Source organism: Pseudophryne corroboree, chromosome 2 (genome assembly GCF_028390025.1).
Source record: "Pseudophryne corroboree isolate aPseCor3 chromosome 2, aPseCor3.hap2, whole genome shotgun sequence".
Lineage (NCBI taxonomy): Eukaryota > Metazoa > Chordata > Amphibia > Anura > Myobatrachidae > Pseudophryne > Pseudophryne corroboree.
Genome location: NC_086445.1, coordinates 507,343,474 through 507,363,095, shown reverse-complemented (window position 1 = coordinate 507,363,095; position 19,622 = coordinate 507,343,474). Strand labels below are relative to the sequence as shown.

General features: G+C 49.5%; 1 protein-coding gene across 5 annotated transcripts in view; it reads left to right on the top strand.

Moving 5' to 3' along the window:
- BRIP1 (BRCA1 interacting helicase 1) overlaps positions 1–19,622 on the top strand; it is a 660,079-nt gene that overhangs the window by 113,999 nt on the left and 526,458 nt on the right. The window lies entirely within an intron of this gene.

The following is a 19,622-nucleotide window of genomic DNA, read 5'->3' as shown; positions in this document are numbered from 1 at the left end:
CGTCCTCAAGGCACATTAACTTTGTCAGGTTTTAAGGATTTCCATACTTGAGCACAGATGGTTAAATACAATGGACTGATGTACTTATTAATTATGGATTTCCTTACAATCTGGACTGTTATGGTGCCTTGAGAACTAATTTTGGGAACCACTACTATAGTGGTTAAAAAGCATGAGTTCACCTGCCATGCTTGTTATGTACTGTGCCAGTGGTTCCCAAACTGTTTACTTTGGGGCAATTGCAGGGATGACATGGTTGGTGGTCCAGGATCAGATCAGATTATTTATGGTTATTATGATAGGCAAAACCAGTGGTAGTGGCTGCAAGGCATAAAATGTTTGGACAAACAGAGAAGCACAACACTGTCTGCTACCATGTAAGTGACCCCAAGGATGACAGGTAAGTACAATTTACTTAACTTTATATATTTTTTTTGTTTAGTTTCTCAATAAGAAACGTTTGACCTAGGGGTGCCATGAGAAAAATGTTGATACTATAGGGTGCCATGACTTAAGTAAGTTTGGGAACCACTGTGCTATTCTATGATGTAATTGTGGAGAGACTGTAGTGGTGAGTGCTGTAAAAGGAGTAAATATGGCTAGGTAACAAACTTTCTAGGGGGATGCCTTAATTTCTCTGAAATCTTCCGCATACATGTCACTGTAGACTGCTGTAAAAGTGTCAAATCCGCACCTATGCCACGGCCAAATACAGGGCATAGAAAACCAGCATTCATCACACACAATGGGGGCGATTCAGTTTGTTTTTTAGGCATTTCTGCTCACAGCCTCCTGAGGTGGCAAACACAAATGTGTGAAATGTGTCTTGTTTGGGCCCCTAACGGGACGTTTCGCATTGGGAGCACTATTTAAGTTGGATTTAGCAGCTTTGAGCAGCTAAACCCAGTGCTTTTGGCCGCTTAAACAGTAATGGGTGCCCGATCAGAATAACAATTTAATTTTTCTGATGGCCACTCATTACTTTGGACGCCCCCAAAAAATACTTTTGTGTGCGGATGGATTCTCTTTCAAAGTATATTTAGATTTATCTTGTCATATTGTGTCAGCTTTCAATATTCATCACAAACCATTTCATGCTATACATTTTGTTTGGGTATAAAGTAACAAATATTTTAGTTTACTGAGAATTTCGAAATTTAGAAAAACAGTTACATTTGTGGTAAAGATGTGACAGCTGTGGGTCTATAGTTCAGCACTGTTGCAGTACCTATTAATGGTCAGCAGAGTGTGCAATGCCAAGGAAAAAAGAAATACTACAGTAAATCGTATTGGCATTGATGTTTACAATGTTCTAGATTGTATTTGGAAATAGGGCATTATTGCTTATTCTTTCAGAAATAACACCGTCTAAAATAAGTAAGGTCAAATGTTGTTCACTTTGTATTACTAAAATAAACATGGTTTGCATTTATTTTGTGACATTTACAAAGACATAATTATGTGCTTCCCCATACCTGGTTTTGATTCACCCCCTGTATCACTTATTTTAAATGTTTCCATGTATATCATTATCCAACTATAGTTAAGGAATCTTGTACAACTAAATAGGGAAATAAATGTAATGTTGTGTTCCCAGATTTTGAGTTAATGTTTGGAATGCATTTTAAGAATGTGAAACCAGGGGCGTGGCCACGGCGGCAAGGGACTAGGCAGCAGGATCGAGGAGCTCCCTGGATATTGATCCTGAAACAATCCTGGGGCTCTAATTTGCGGTCTTCCTCGGTCTCCCCTCCTGCCTGGCGGCACTGGGGAAGTGGCAGGCACTGTTGCTGACCTGTACGAGCACTCCCGGCCCGCGCCAGCGGCCGCCTGGACTCCGGGCCTAGGCCGCAACTCAATCCCCGGCCTCAGTTTTGGAGCTCTGCCGGGCGCGTGTGCGCGCGCGCACACGCGACCGGTGGCTGGCAGCTCCGGAGGACAGCGGCTGGCAGCTCCGGAGGACAGCGGCACCTCACTCCTGCACCCCCAGGGCTCCACACAGGCATAACTCAGCTCCCCTGAAGGCTGGTGCAGGGTGAGAAGAGGGGGAAATCAGTGTGCTGGGCGGCCATCTTACCTGCAGCTTCCTGTCTCCCTCCTCACAACAGGGTGCAGTGAGTGTGAAGATCGTGCTGGGCTGGAGGAGTTTGGACTGGTCCCAGCTACCCAGCCTTTTGCCTTTATCCTTGGAACACCACATATTGGATTTATATTTATATACCACTGAACTCACCTGGTACCCCCTTCTCCCATCGGCCTGGCAGCTGGCTCTCCCGGTGCCTGGCGTGCTGCTGATACTACATTCACCACCCACTGCAATACTTCTTGACACTGAATATCGAGACTCTGAGTTTTTTCTGGGCATTGATACGATGGTGAGGGGTGGCCAGAGCGCGGCCGCGGCTAAATTGGAGAAGTTTGCACGACAGCCTGCAACCCAGTCGACGCAGTCATCCCCTAAGCTCTCCCCCCCTGCCAGAATGGATCCCTCGGCCGGGACCGACTCGGGGGCGACTACACAGTCACCCGCTCCCTCCATCCAGCAGGTCCTGGAGGCCATAGCGGCCAGCGAACAACGTCTGTCGGACAAAATGGAGAAGGTGCAGTGTGATTTATCGTTGCTGCGACAGGACGTCCAGCGAATACGGGAGAGAGTGGGCGAAACCGAGACAAGGGTCTCCAACTTGGAGGACCTCAGTGGCCCTCTACAGCGATCGGTGTCTGCAGTTACACAACAAGTCACGACGATGCAAACCAAACTCCTGGACAGGGAGGGCAGACTCCGCAGAAACAACGTGAGATTCGTGGGCCTCCCCGAAAAGGAGGAGGGGGCACATCCTGAAGATTTCCTGGGGTCCTGGCTAAAAGAGGCATATGGCGCTGAATCCTTTACCTCCCAGTTTGCAGTGGAGCGGGCTCACTGTGTGCCCTTCCGGCCTTTACCCCCAGGCGCCCCGCCACGAACTTTTATAGCAAAATTCCTGCACTACAAGGATCGGGACTCCGTCCTGCGCCTGGGCAGTGTGAAGGGCCCCCTACTCCGGAATGGAATCCGGGTGTCGGCATTTCCGGACTTTGCAGCGGACGTTCAAAAAGACCGGGCCCAGTTTCTTCCCATTAAGAGACGTCTGCGTGACTTGAATCTGCCCTACTCGATGCTGTTCCCCTCCAGGCTCCGTGTGGTGGCGGACGGGGAGACAAAGTTCTTCGGCTCGCCGAGGGAGGCGGCGTCCTGGTTGGACAGATATGCTCCGGGGGTCCGCCAGCTGGCTCCAGTCTGACACCGGGTCGCCCTCCTATATGGGCCAACATTCCTCAAGTATAAGTCCAGGGAGCTTCCTCTAGTTTAATGGTTCTGGACTTTGCTGAGAAGTGACATTGACGTATAAAAGGGTTTTGTATTGGGGTTGTTTCGATCTGTACACCTGGTACAGTGTTGCCGTAGGCTTTGGGATCTCCAGGGTTAGAGTTTAGTTAGGGATATGGGTATGCCACAGTTCGGGGAGGTATACGGGGTGGGGGGAAGTTTGGGGGCCGCCGTTGGCCTCTCAGCAGTTATTCTGTTGCTTGTTTTGAATTTAAGAAGCCTATATACTTGTCATTCAGAGGGTGTGGTGGGTTTGCACTGCTTTATGGGGTCCGGCTCGGGGCCTGCGGACGACATGATTACAAGTGCGAAGCACCGGTTGGAAGGGTAGTTGCTAGAAGAGCTGTGACCCTGTTGATACTTCGGCTGACATGCCTCCCTTGAAATTTCTGGCGTGGAATGTCCGGGGCATCAACAACAAAGTTAAACGATCCCTAGTATTTAAAATGATCAAGAAATATGGCCCGGATATCATTTGCTTGAGTGAAACCCACTTGGAGGGGAATAGGCTGTTGTCGCTCCGCAGGCTTTGGGTGGGGTGGGCGTATCATTCCTCGCACTCCTCTTATTCCCGAGGGGTGTCGGTGATGATAAGGAGGACTGTACAGTTTGAGATGATTAGGGTAAATACAGATCCTTATGGTAGATATGTGTTCCTAGAGTGCAAACTGTTTTCACGTAATTTTTTCCTATTGTCTGTGTATGTTCCCCCCCCATTCTCCTATGATGTCCTGCAAAAGGCCGCCTCATTTGTTGCCTCCTCCCCCCATACCCCTGTCATCTGCCTGGGGGACTTCAACGCTGTGTTGGAAGCCTCTTTGGACAGATGGAGGGCTCCTTCGAGACAGGGAGCGGGGGGCGACTTGATTCCTCCCAAATCTAAATTTGCAGAGTTTCTAGACAGTATGCAGTGGGTAGATGTCTGGAGGGTTCGGAACCCTACTCTTCGGCAATACTCCTGTTATTCGGGTACACATGGCTCCTTTTCCAGAATCGACCTGGCCCTGGTCTCACCTGAGCTTTTGCCTGGCGTGACGGACGCCCATTACGAGGCACGGGGGGTGTCCGATCATTCACCCCTGGTGCTGTCACTGGTTGGGGACTGTCAGAGGGGACAGTCATATTGGAGGTTGCATCCATCCTGGCTTGCCCAGCTGGGCGATTGCCCGGAATTAGCGCCCACATGGGAGGGATTTTTCGCGGATAACGCGGACACGGCCTCGGTTGTTTGGGATGCATTCAAGGCGTATTTGCGAGGTACCTTAATTGGCAAAATTGCTGCCTGCAAGGTGGCTCGCAGGGCGACGGAAAGACAGCTTGAGACTGAGTGTAGGGACCTGGAGACACGCTACCTGACTGAGGGCACCCCCGCGCTGAAGGCCCGCTGGCTAACGGCTCAGGAGGCTTGGCTGGCTCACCTCTCAGACAAAAATGCACGCTCCCTCTTGTTCAGGGCCAATACTATATACATGCAGGCGGACAGACCAGGTAGTTTGATGGCCCACTTAGTGCACTATGACCGACCTGGGACCACGATAGCGCAGCTGCTTGGCGCCGATGGCTCCATGAAAGATAACACCCCCGACATTGCACAGCTGCTCCTCTGTTATTTTAGGAAGGTATATAACAGTCGACTGACATGCTCCGGGGAGGAGCTAGACCTCTACCTGACAAATATCCCCCTTTCTAAACTTTCCCCTGAGGCTAGGGACGCCCTGGACGCGCCTCTGACCTTGGAGGAGGTGACGTCGGCGGTGGAGGCGGCTCCTAGTGGTAAATCCCCGGGTAGCGACGGTATTCCCACGGAATTATATAAACAGTACATTAAGTTTTTTGGACCTCATCTACTAGACATGTATGTTAATATATTTGCCGCTAACTGCCTTCCTCCCTCAATGTCCGAGGCTATTCTCATAATGCTTCCAAAACCTGGTAAGGACCCTAAACTCTTGGAGTCATACAGGCCGATCTCCCTCATTCCCACAGACGCTAAGATCCTGGCGAAAATTCTTGCGGTCCGTCTCAACATGGTGATTGAATCTATAATCCATCCCGATCAAACCGGCTTCATGCCTGGGAAATCCACATCCATTAATTTGCGCAGGCTGTACACTATTTTGCAGGCTCCTCATGATTTCCCTTCTGATGAGGTCGTGGTCTCATTGGACGCGGCCAAGGCTTTTGATAGCGTTGAGTGGCCCTACTTGTGGGGAGTTATGAGGAGCATGGGCTTTGGCCCAAACTTTATACAATGGGTCAAACTGTTATATCAGAATCCACGCGCCAGGGTCCTGGTGAATGGATTCATTTCCTCCTCCTTCCCTTTAACACGGGGCACCAGACAGGGATGCCCCCTCTCTCCTGCCCTGTTTGCCATAGCCATGGAGCCCCTGGCCTGTTTGATTAGGTCACACCCGGACATTGAGGGAATCAGTACGGGTCCCCGCACTGACAAATTGGCCCTTTATGCGGATGACCTGTTGTTATTCCTCCGAGACTACTCGGTGGATATGCCCATTGTGTTGCGGGTCATAGAGACCTTTGGTGGGTACTCGGGTCTCCGCATAAACTGGTCCAAATCGGTTATCATGCCCGTTATAGGCTGGTCACTAACGACCCATCGGACTTTGTGCCCTTAAACCTTGACCCTCTGGTACAGACGGTTGTGCGCAAGTCAAGAGCGTGGTGCAAGCTTCCACTGACAATGACGGGTAGGGTCGGCCTCATTAAAATGGTAGTGTTGCCTAAACTATTGTATGTTCTATTGCAGTCCCCTGTTTACATATTTCCAGCCTTCTTCAGAAAATTAAATAGTGTCCTGACGTCCTTGATATGGGCCAATAAAAGATCCAGAATAAAATTATCCACTCTTACCAGACAAAAAAGAGACGGCGGCTTGGCCTTACCCCACTTCCAATTGTATTATTATGCTGCTCAGCTATCACACATTGGTATCTGGCTTCGAGGAGGGGAGGAAGATGGACTAGGCTGGCCGTTCCTTAGATGCTATTACCCAGGTCTTTCCCCGGCACAGGTCTTGGCGGGGGGTAACCCTTCTAGACTCTCACCTCCTATTGTCTTCCAGGCTATGAAGATATGGTTAGCATTGAAGGCCCTGGTTGGGTACGAGGGAATGGACCCGGATACTCCTCTGTGGCACTCCAGATTGCTCAGTGAACTGGGGTCCCTGGGGGGTGAGGAGGTATGGGCTTCGTATTCGATAGTTTCGGTGTCCCAGCTATATAGCGATGGTACATTGAAATCATTTCAGCAATTAAAGGAGGAGTTTGGACTACCGAACTCTCACTTTTACAGATTCTTACAACTGAGACACGCCCTGCAGGCGCAATTCGCAGATTCTTCCCCGACGCTTTTCCCCTTCCCCATAAAAGCATTTCTACATTCACTGGGTCGAGTTAAGGTGATCTCTGTTACCTACTCGCATCTCCTTCAAACGACACATGCAGACCCGCTCTCGAGTCTTAGGGAGAGATGGGAGAGCGACGTGGGTCCCATGGATGGGGAAGATTGGGAGGGCGCTCTGGGTAACCCGAGCCAGGTCACCAAATCGCTGCGGTTTCAACAGATACACTTTTTCATTCTGCATAGATCATACATGACGCCGAGCAGGCTGGCCAGATTTAGGACAGATAGCGCTGATGCTTGTCCCAAGTGCGGGGTTGCCGGAGGTACATTGTGGCACCTCACATGGGAATGCCTGCTGCTGCAGGTGTACTGGGCTGGGGTCGGGTCGATTCTGGAACATACGGGGATACAGAGAAGTTTGCTGACTCCGAGATTCTGCATTTTGGGGGTGGGCGACCCCGACTCTGGGTCCCGCTGGGAAAACGTGTACGCCCGCAGCATGTGCGCTCTTGCAAAGGTGTGCATTGCGCGGACGTGGATGGCCCCGCGACCTCCCACGATACATGCTTTTAAAGGTTTGGTAAATGATACCCTAACAAAAGAACGTTATGTATACATGAAATATAATGCCCTTACCAAATACGAGAAGATATGGTCTCCCTGGATCAACTCCACATACTCATCCCTCGCCCTTCGGACTTAGAGGGCACCGGCCTTCGTTGCGGTGTGTTATTTGGGCCCTGGGGCGCTGGGCCGGACCTTCATCTCTCCTCTATCATAGCTGTTTATCTATCTAGTTGCCACACCACACCATACATATGTCAGGTTAACTAGGCTTAAGTTAGTTAAAGGGTTTGTTTGGGGGTAGAGGGGTTGTGGGCTATACAAGGCCTGCTAGACGGGGTAATTATAATACAGGTCCTGGGTGGGGGAAAATCATAAAATGTTAAGTATGTGAATCACGACCTGGTTACAGACTTCAGAAAATATGTATATTGTGGGAAGAATGCACGGGAACTGCAACACAGGAAATGTCATGCGTATTAATATATGTATATGTATATCCTTGGAGACAAGCATGCTTTGAACAACGTGTATTACCAAATGTGCTTCCCAGTGTGCACTGAAATGTCTGTATATATAAAAACGTTGTTGAATAAAAATTACTCGATTAAAAAAAAAAAAAAAAAAGAATGTGAAACCAGTGCCCTGATCCTTTATATGATGGCCTATGAGGGTGCTGTATATTGTTATTTTGGATGCAGCCATTAGAAATAGTCACAGATCACAGAGGGCTACCGCAGTTTGTCTAGCACATCTTTTGTGATTTCACTTTGCGCATGCTGAGAAAATGAACTTGTAAATGTGAGAATGCAGAGTCAAACGCATTACAAATGTACATTCGCTTGCTATCAGAAAGGCGGGACAGGTATGCACATGGGTTTTATTATTATGTTGCCAGAACTCTGTAAAGGTGTGTTCACCCAAATGTGATCCATGCAGACCAGCAAGTAGGTGCATATATGCCTATTAGGAAGCATATCAGTTGCACCAGATGCAAGTACAGACTGTGGATGATGAGCTGTCATAACCCAGATGTACATCTGAAGATATGTACTGCTCTTTCTATGCCCTTTTTATAAATAAATGCACCCCATTTTCTTCCAACTCCCAGAGAGCCTCTTCTAAATATTAGTGTAGCTTCTATGTGGCACCTTATATTTCATGTTTTGTATCTGTAATAAGAGCCAGTATTGCATAGTGTTACAAAACATGCTAGAGTTATGTATGTAGTACAGAAAATGTATCGTTTCTCTAACGTCCTAGGGGATACTGGAATGGATTTGTACCATAGTGTATAGATCGGGTTCATTGGAGCCTGGCACTTTAAGAAATGTTCAGTGTGTGCCCAAGGAGCCAGCTGCATTCCTCTGGAGCTCCAGAGAGTTTTCTTCAGAAATTTAATTTAGTTTCTTTTTTTCAGGCAGCACTGGCTAGTACCAGTCTGCCTGCGTCGTGGGACTTGGGGGGAGGGAAGGACCGAACCAATCTCCTATAGGGCTAATGGTTAGCATAGCCGCTGACAGGACGTTAGCTCTTAAGGCGCTGTTTCACATGCTCCCAGGATGTGCTCACATGCCGGCAGCATGCCGCCACCCCTAACAGATGCCAAAGACGCTACCACCGGCGTCTCGGTTAGAGGGTCCCCGGTGACAATGGTGACATAAGGTCGCGGAGGGCACCCGGCTGCGGTGCCCACTGTGAACACCCACACTGGCGCTGGTGTTATAAGGGGTCTTAACTCCATTTTACACAAATTCTGACACAAAGCCAGTATAAAGTCATAAGAGGGATTGCACGCCATTATGGGGGCGGGTCTTCTCGGAGAGCGGGACCAGCGGCTCAGAGGCGCCATTTCCAACTGCTGCTGATATCCAGGCGCTGTTCCTCCAGAGACATAGAAACATAGAATTTGACGGCAGATAAGAACCACTTGGCCCATCTAGTCTGCCCCTTTAAGCCTGCTAAATCACCTTGAACTGGTACCAGGGGGATTTATAGAAAGGGGGGAGCATATAGGTTACAATAAATACCAGCTGCCTTATCTAGGGCTCAGGTTTATGCCCAGCGGAGCACTGCTTTGACTGAGTGGCATAGTGTGCTGGTCTCATCCCTCTCTGTATCTCTTCATTAAGGACTGTCTGGGACTCTGTGTATTTCACTGTTTTGTGTTATTTCACTGCACTGTGTTTCTCAAATACTGTGTGTGATTCTACTGTGTCAGAATGTCTGGCAAGAATGCTGTGTGTCCCTCCTGTAACACAAAGTTTCTCTTACGTCCTAGAGGATGCTGGGGACTCCGTAAGAACCATGGGGTATAGACGGGATCCGCAGGAGACATGGGCACACTATAAGACTGAATGGATGTGAACTGGCTCCTCCCTCTATGCCCCTCCTCCAGACCTCAGTTAGATTCTGTGCCCAGGACTGACTGGACACTCACAGGGGAGCTCTACTGAGTTTCTCTGGAAAATACTTTTTGTTAAGTTTTTTATTTTCAGGGAGACCTGCTGGCTACAGGCTCCCTGCAGCGTGGGAGTGAGGGGAGAGAAGCAGACCTACTTCTTCTTAGTTAAGGGCTCTGCTTCTCGGCTACTGGACACCATTAGCTACAGAGGGTTTGATCACTTGGTGCGCCTAGCTGCTTGTTCCCGGAGCCACGCCGTCACCCCCTCACAGAAGCCAGAAGAAAGAAGTCGGGTGAGTATGAGAAGATCAGAAGACTTCAGGACGGCAGAAGACTTCGGTGACCAGGTACAGCGCAGCGGGGACGCTGCGCTCCATGCTCCCATACACATCGCGGATGGCACTCGCAGGGTGCAGGGCGCTGGGGGGGGGGCGCCCTGGGCAGCAGGTCACTGGGGTCCGGGTAGCCGGCAGAAGCACTGTCGGTGCCTCGGCACCGTTCATCGGCCCCCGCCGGCATTTTCAAATTGGGCGCGCTAGAGCCCGCCGGGAAGGGGCGGAGCTTAGCGCGTGGCTCACGACGCCATCTTCCTCTCCTCCACGCGGCGTCAAGGAGACTCTGGGCCGGACCTCTATCGCTCCCCGCAAGTAACGGGGAGATTTCTCAGGGGTGGGGGGGGGGGGCGCAGTGTGGTGCATTGTTTAATTTCTACCAGCGCTGGTAATATATATCCCCTATAGGGATATATAGGCGCTGGGGTGTGAGCTGGCATACTCCCTCTGGGTCTCTCTCTGGGCTTCACTGTAGGCCTGTCCCCTAGCTGAGACATTTTGAGTGTGTGTCGCTGTGTCGATCGAACGTGTCGACATGTCTGAGGCTGAATGTGATTCACCGGAGGAGGTTGTGGGCCTGGATTTGGCTCTGTCGGCGCAGCCGACACCTGATTTACTCACGTTATTAACTACAATCAATACGAATGTAGCTTCGTTATCTAAGAGGTTAGATAAGTCTGAGTCACAGACGCAGGTGTGGAAAAAGTCCATAGAGGAGGCATTATCTCAGGTACAGACCCCATCGGGCTCGCAGAAGCGGCCGTTTACTCAGGTGGCAGATACTGGTACAGACTCGGACTCTGACTCTGAGGTCGATTTTTTCTGAGGCGGCTTTGCATCCGCGTTTAGTGAAGAGTATTCAGTACATGATTGTGGCTATAAAGGATGTGTTACACATTTTTGATGAACCTGCGGTACAGGAAACAAGGATTTGTTAGTTCAAAGGTAAAAAGCCTGAAGTGAAATTTCCCCCCTCTCATGAAATGAATACTCTTTGTGAAAAGGCTTGGGAGTTGCCGGATAAGAGGTGGCAGATTCCCAAGAGGATTTACATGGCGTATCCCTTCCCCTCTGATGATAGGGAAAAATGGGAGTCGTCTCCAAATGTTGACAAAGCTCTATCTCGTTTGTCTAAGAAGGTGGCGCTTCCGTCTCCGGACACGGCAGCTCTCACGGATCCGGCGGATCGCAAGCTGGAGACGTCTCTGAAGTCCATTTTGGCTAATACAGGTGCATTGCTCAGACCTGCAGTGGCGTCGGTGTGGGCGAGTAGTGCTATTGCTAAATGGGCCGAGAATTTAGCCACTGACATGGATACCCTTGATAAAGATAATGTTCTTCTGACTCTTGGTTATATCAAGGATGCTGCAGATTACCTGAAGGATGTGGCGAGGGATGTTTGTCTTTTGGGATCAAGAGCCAATGCCATGTCAATATCGGCTAGGAGGGCGTTGTGGATCCATCAGTGGAATGCTGATGCCGACTCCAAGAGAGCTATGGAAGCTTTACCCTTCAAAGGTAATGTCTTGTTTGGGGATGGCTTGGCGGACCTGGTCTCTACCGCGACGGCGGGTAAGTCCTCTTTTCTTCCCTATGTTCCCACACAGCACAAAAAGGCACCACATCAGCAGATGCAGTCCTTTCGTCCTAATAAATACAGGCGTGGAAAGGGTTCGTCCTTCCTCGCTTCAAAGGGTAAAGGAAGGGGTAGGAAGTCGCCTGCCGTGTCAGGCGCCCAGGATCAAAAGTCCTCCCCTGCCTCTACCAAGTCCACTGCATGACATTGGGGCTTCCCTGGGGGAGTCCGGACCGGTGGGGGGCCGTCTCCGAGTCTTCAGTCAGGTCTGGGTTCGTTCAGGCCTCGATCCTTGGGTCCTAGAGATTGTATCTCAGGGATGCAAGCTGGAGTTTCGGGAGGTGCCCCCTCACCGGTTTTTCGTTTCGCCCTTACCAGCGTCTCTTCCGGACAGGGAGCTGGTGTTGGCAGGGATACAAAAATTGTGTCAACAGAAGGTCATTGTTCCAGTTCCCCCGTCACAACGGGGGGAGGAGTTCCACTCGAGCCTATTTGTGGTGCCGAAACCGGACGGTTCGGTCAGACCGATTCTGAATCTAAAATCCCTCAATCCATACTTGAAAGTTTTCAAGTTCAAAATGGAATCTCTTCGAGCTGTGATTTCCAGCCTAGAGGGGGGGGGGGGGGGGGGATTGTATGGCGTCAGTCGACATAAAGGATGCCTACTTACACGTCTCGATATTTCCTTCGCATCAGGCCTTCCTCAGGTTTAAATAATAAAAATTCCCTGGCGCCAACCAAATACCTACATCGTTACAGCGGCTTTCAGTTAGGGAGTACTCAGCCCATAGACCAAAATAGATAATAAATAAATATTAGAAAGCGCTAGTAACCGTGTAAAAAAGGCTTTATTATAATTTGATATATTCTATTTATTCTTTTCTAAAACAGGATTTTATATTTCATACATATAAAAATTTCACATACAATATGCAGTATTTATAAGCCCTATAATCCGATTTTCATTTATCCTGGTTCGGAAATGCATTGATTTAACAAATTTGATTATACTGGCATTTTTAACTGAGCCTGGATAAATGATATTAACTTGTTACAATGTAGTCTTTACTAGCTATTCACAGCATAAAATAGACATTATTTAGCCACTTTAAAAAAACAAAATGTGTCCACAGTGTATTTGTCAGAACGACCGTTCACAGCTGTATGATTAAAACACCTTAAATGAAGCGTTGTTTTTTGGTCGCTGTAAGTTCTAATCCATTGCCGGCAATTATTACAAGCTTGTGTTCAGATCAGTCCTTTTTACATAGACCGAGTTATTAGTATTCACTTTGATTAGAACTTGCAATGTATTGGACTTTGCTCCAATTTAGGTATTAAAACATGGCCATGTTTAGTGGTTTAAAAATTGGATATTACCATATCTGTCCTGGGAACCTTGGTCCGTACACTCCCGGCCCTGGTAGCGAAATTCCTTTTAGCGGGTCCTTATCTGGAGGTCTGAAGTGGGTTCCACAGTCAAGAAGATAGGGTTGTATGAAGACCCTTGGTATCCTCGAATTTGTAGTAAAACGCGTTTCTCCGCCTGTCTCCAATAATCGGCGGCTTCCTCAGTCAGGGAATTGTATGGCGTCAGTCGACATAAAGGATGCCTACTTACACGTCCCGATATTTCCTTCGCATCAGGCCTTCCTCAGGTTTGCGATACAGGGCTCTCATTGCCAATTTCAAACGTTGCCGTTGGGCCTTTCCACGGCCCCGAGAGTGTTCACCAAGGTCATGGCAGAAATGATGGTTCTCCTTCGCAAGCAGGGGGTTTCAATTATCCCGTACTTGGACGATCTCCTGATAAAGGCGAGGTCCAAGGAAAGGTTGCTAAGGAGTGTGGATTTGGTGCTGTCGGTGCTTCAACAGCACGGTTGGGTGCTAAATTTACCAAAATCTCAGTTGATTCCGACCACCCGGCTGTCTTTTCTGGGCATGATTCTCGACACGGAGTTACAGAGAGTTTTTCTTCCACAAGAAAAGGCTCTAGAACTGCAGTTGTTGGCCAGGGAACTTCTGAAGCCGAAGACTGTGTCCATCCATCAATGTACGCGCGTTCTGGGGAAGATGGTGGCGACGTACGAAGCCATTCCGTTCGGCAGGTTTCATGCCCGGGTGTTTCAGTGGGACTTGCTGAGCAAATGGTCCGGGTCTCATCTGCACATGCACCGGAAGATAAGTCTATCTCCCAGAACCAGAATTTCCCTCCTGTGGTGGCTACAAGGGTCTCACCTTCTAGAGGGATGCCGGTTTGGTATCCTGGATTGGGTACTTCTGACGACAGATGCGAGTCTCCGTGGCTGGGGTGCAGTCACCCAAGGCAGGAACTTCCAGGGAGATGGTCGTTCCAGGAAGCGGGTCTCCACATTAATGTTCTCGAGTTAAAAGCCATTTACAACGGCCTGCTACAGGCAAGAAGCCTTCTTCAGGGTCGACCTGTCCTGGTACAGTCAGACAACATCACAGCGGTGGCACATATCAACCATCAAGGCGGCACAAGGAGCAGAGCGGCAATGGCGGATGCCACAAGAATCCTTCACTGGGCGGAACAACACCTGAGCGCCCTGTCAGTAGTCTTCCTTCCGGGAGTAGACAACTGGAAAGCAGACTTCCTCAGCAGACACGATCTCCATCCGGGAGAGTGGGCTCTTCATCAAGAGGTGTTTGCAGACATGACAAAGCGTTGGGGACTTCCTCTGATAGACATGATGGCGTCTCGCCTCAACAAGAAGCTTCCGAGGTATTGTTCCAGGTCAAGGGACCCCCAAGCCAGTGCGGTGGATGCCCTGGTGTATCCGTGGGTGTTCAAGTCGGTGTATGTGTTCCCTCCGCTTTCTCTCATTCCAAAGGTACTGGGGCTCATTCGGCGAGCAAGGGTTCAGGCGATTCTTGTAGTTCCAGATTGGCCAAGAAGAGCCTGGTATCCGGATCTTCAGGAATTACTAGTGGAAGATCCTTGGCCGCTTCCTCTAAGAGAGGACCTGTTGTTGCAGGGTCCATGCGTGTTTCCAGACTTACCGCGGCTGCGTTTGACGGCATGGAAGTTGAGCGCCAGATCTTAGCTCGTAAAGGTATTCCAGGAGAGGTCATACCTACTCTCCTCAGGGCTAGGAAGGAGGTTACGGCGAAGCATTATCACCGTATTTGGAAGAAGTATGTTTCCTGGTGTGAGTTTTAAGATGGCTCCTGCGGAAGAATTTAATTTGGGGCGTTTTATTCACTTTTTACAGGCTGGTGTGGATGCAGGCCTGAAGTTGGGCTCCATCAAGGTGCAGATTTCGGCATTGTCTATTTTCTTTCAAAGAGAACTGGTTGCCCTCCCAGAGGTTCAGACGTTCGTGAAAGGAGTTTTGCATATCAATCCTCCGTTTGTGCCTCCTGTGGCCCCATGGGATCTGGACGTGGTCTTACAGTTTCTCATGTCTTCCTGGTTTGAGCCTTTGCGTAAGGTTGAGTTGAAGTTTCTCACCTGGAAGGTAGTCATGTTGTTGGCACTGGCTTCTGCCAGGCGGGTGTCTGAGATGGCGGCCTTATCTCATAAAAGCCCGTACTTGGTCTTTCATTCGGATAGGGCAGAATTGAGGACTCGTCAACAATTTTTACCAAAGGTGGTCTCCTCGTTTCACATTAATCAACCTATTGTGGTACCGGTGGCCAGGGATGCTGGGACAGTTCCAAGGTCTCTGGATGTAGTGAGGGCGTTGAAGATCTACGTCGCCCGTACGGCGGTTGCCAGCAAAACTGAGGCACTGTCCTGTACGCTGCCAACAAGATTGGTCATCCTGCTTCAAAACAGACTATTGCACGCTGGATTTGTAGTACGATTCAGCAGGCTCATTCTTCGGCCGGATTACCGGTGCCGAAGTCGGTGAAAGCCCATTCTACCAGGAAGGTGGGCTCGTCTTGGGCGGCTGCCCGGGGCGTCTCGGCTTTACAGCTCTGCCGAGCGGCTACTTGGTCGGGTTCAAACACTTTTGCCAAGTTCTATAAGTTTGATACCCTGGCTGATGAGGACCTTGCGTTTGCTCAGTCGGTGCTGCAGAGTCGTCCGCACTCTCCCGCCCTGTCTGGAGCTTTGGTATAAACACCATGGTCCTTTTGGAGTCCCCAGCATCCTGTAGGGCGTAAGAGAAAATAGGATTTTGGTACTTACCGGTAAATCCTTTTCTCCTAGTCCGTAGAGGATGCTGGGCGCCCATCCCAGTGCGGACTGTTTCTTGCAGTATTCTCTTGTCGGTTCACTTAGTTTATACATGGGTTGTGTATTTCTGGTTTCAGCTTGTTGCTGTTGTTTTTTCATACTGTTATCTGGTTTACTGTTACTCCGGTTGTACGGTATGGTTGTGGTGTGGGCTGGTATGTTTGTAGCCCTTAGTTTACACAAAAATCCTTTCCTCGAAATGTCCGTCTCTCCTGGGCACAGTTCCTATAACTGAGGTCTGGAGGAGGGGCATAGAGGGAGGAGCCAGTTCACACCCAGTCTAAAGTCTTTTCAGTGTGCCCAAGCTCCTGCGGATCCCGTCTATACCCCATGGTCCTTTTGGAGTCCCCAGCATCCTCTACGGACTAGGAGAAAAGGATTTACCGGTAAGTACCAAAATCCTATTTTTCCCCTTCACCGGGGGGGGATGTGTCCTATGTACTCCGTGTTCTCTTCTCTCACAGGGTAGTAGTGTACAGGAACCAGAGTGGTTGGAATCATTCAAAGGAATGATTACTAATATTAATACAGAGTTGTCTACTGCCAGCAAGAAAGGTAGACCCTTAAGAAATCTGTGGATGATTTTTTGTTCAAGACTGCTGACCACAGGCAGGCTCCTCAGCCCACCCTGCTGGCCTCTCATAAACTCCACACTCCCACATGTACTCCAATCTGACTCTGATAATGACATGCCAGATCTGGATGAAGGGGAGGTGGACATGGAGGGTGACAATACTTTGTCTCAGGGTGTGGAGGCCCTAATTTATTCTATTAGGGAAGTCCTCAACATACCGGATAAGGAGACAGAACCTGAGGAAGAGTTGTTTTTTAATGTAAATCCAAAATCTTCTGCCACCTTCCCTGTCTCCAAGGAATTAAACTCACTCTTTAAAGAGGCGTGGGTCAATCCTGAAAAAAAAATTCAAACCCCTAAATGGTTGCTAAATTGTTTCCCTTTCCCACCGGAGGATAGGAAGGAATGGGAGAACCCCATATGTGTGGATACATCAGTGTCCATGCTGTCACGTAAGATTGTACTGTCTGTACCTGGGGCTATCTCTCTCAAAGACCCAGCTGACCGTAAAATTGAGACTACACTCAAATCAATTTATACCTCAGTGGGCATGGCGCAGAGGCCCACCATTGCTTGTGGTTAGATTACAAGGGCCATGGTAAAATGGTCTGATAATATAATGGAGGGGTTTTGCATTCTACCTCAGGATGAGATCCTGACTCTACTGCATCCTATCCAGGATGCGGCAAATTTGAGTAAGGTGAACAAAGAAATAGGCCTCATCAATACCCATGCCACAGCTATGGCGGTCTCGGATCGCAGGGCTCTGGTGCTGTAAAACTGGTCAGCGGATGCTGATTCCAAGAAAGGTGTGGAGAATCTTCCTTTTACAGGGATGCCTTGTTTTGGGAAGAACTGAACAAGTGGATCTCTCAGGTGACAGCGGGTAAATCTACATATCTGCCGTCTGCTGCACCTCCTTTTAGACGTCTGTACCCTGGGCCCTCTCTGCAGTCCTTTCGTGTGGCCAGATTTAGAGGCAGAGCCAGGGATGCCTCAAATGGAGCTAGAGGAAACAGAGGTGAACCCCGTAAACCAGTGGCTGCTAGGTCTCTGGACTACGCCTCCGGATCCTCATCCACTAAGCCCTCTGCGTGACGGTTGGACCCAGCTGCAGGGGGATTTTCAAGTGGGTGTTCGGCTTCAAGACTTCGCCCATGTGTGGGCGGAATCCTGCCGGGACTCTTGGGTGAGGGACCTCATATCCCAGGGTTACCGGTTGGAATTCCAAGCACTCCCTCCTCACAGATTCTTCAGGTCAGGCTTACCAGCTTCACCTGTAGCAAGAGTTACCTTGCAGTACGCCATTCAAAAACTACTACAAACAAAAGTTATTGTTCCGGTACCTCCTCTGTTGCACAACAGGGGATTTTATTCAAGTCTATTCGTGGTACCGAAACAGGACGGTTCGGTACGGCCTATCTTGAACCTCAAATCTCTGAACCCGTATCTTCGGGTGTTCAGGTTCAAGATGGAATCTCTAAGGCCGGTGGTCTCAGGTCTGGAAGAAGGGGAGTTTCTGGTATCCCTGGATATCAAGGATGCCCATCTACATATCCCGATATGGCCCCCTCACCAGACTTCTCTCAGATTCGCTATACTGGACTTCCAGTTTCAGGCATTACCCTTTGGTTTGGGTATTCACAAAAGTCATAGCGGAGATGATGCTCCAACTCCGCATGATGGGAGTCAACATAGTCCCCTACTTAGATGATCTCCTGATAAAGGCGGTGTCCAGGGAGAGTCTGTTGAACAGCATCGACTTGGCTACTCACCTTCTTACGGAACATGAGTGGATCCTAAATTTCCAGAAGTCTTATCTGGAACCGTCACAGAGAATCCAGTTCCTGGGAATGATACTGGGCACGGTGTCTCAGAAGGAATTCATCCCCATGGGCAAGGCATTGATTCCCCAGGCTATGGTCTGCTCAATGCTCAGACCCCGCAAGGTCTCAGTTCACCTTTGCATCTGCCTACTGGGAAAGATGGTGGTCTCCTACGAGGCAGTCCAGTACGGCAGATTTCATGCCCGTCCGTTCCAGCTGGATTTGCTGGACAAGTTTTCTGGGTCTCACCTGCACATGCACCAGAGTATAGCTCTTTCGCCGAAAGCACGGATATCCCTGTTATGGTGGTTACAATTTCTCACCTTGTGGAGAGTTGGAGTTTCAGTGCCCAGTCTTGGACTCTGCTGACAACGGATGCCAGCCTCCGAGGCTGGGGGGCAGTGACCCAAGGGGCTCAATTCCAGGGAATGTGGTCGAGTCAGGAATCTTCGCTCCCGATAAACGTTCTGGAACTCAGGGCAATTTACAGTGCTTTTCTACAGGCCTCCTATCTTCTCCGAAATCAGGCCATACAAGTACAGTTGGACAACCACGGCGGTGGCGTACATAAACCGACAGGGAGAAACAAAAAGCAGGGCCGCAATGCGAGAGGTGTCAAGGATACTCCGCTGGGCGGAAACCAACGCAAGGGCTATCTCAGCCATTTCATTCCAGGAGTAGACAACAGGGAAGCGGACTTCCTCAGCAGGCACAGCCTCCATCCGGGGGAATGAGGCCTTCACTCAGGATGAGGGATCTGCAGGCGGCTGCGTTGGACTCTCTGACGTCCCCATGTTTCCTCCAACCCTCTCATTTCCAGATTTCTAAAAAGACTCAAAAGGGAAAACGTTCAGGCAATTCTAATTGCCCCGGATTGGCCTCGACGGGCCGGGTATGCGAACCTCCTAACCATGGCTCTGGCGGAGCCCTGGCCTTTACCGCTACTCAAGGACCTTCTTCAACAAGGCCCATTCGTTTATGCAGACTTACTGTGACTTTGTTTGACGGCTTATAGGTTGAAAGGGAGATTCTAGCCAGGAAAGGGCTTCCCTCCAGGGTTATCACAACTATGGTCCAAGCCTGGAAGGTGGGGACGTCTAAGCATTACCACTGCATCTGGAAGAAATATTTGTTTCTTGGTGAGAGGGTATAATATGTTTTGTGGTGTGAGGGTAGAAAATATTCTACTATGGATTTTCAGCTTGGACGTTTTCTGCTCTTCCTGAAACCAGGCATGGATATGGGCCTACAGTTGAGCGCCATCAAAGTTCAGATTTCGGCCCTCTCCATACTCTTCCAGAGGCAACTTGCTGTTCTTCCAGAGGTACAGACATTCTTGAAGGGTGTTCTTCGCATTCAACCACCTTTTGTCCCTCCCACCACTCCGTGGGATCTCAGTGTGGTTC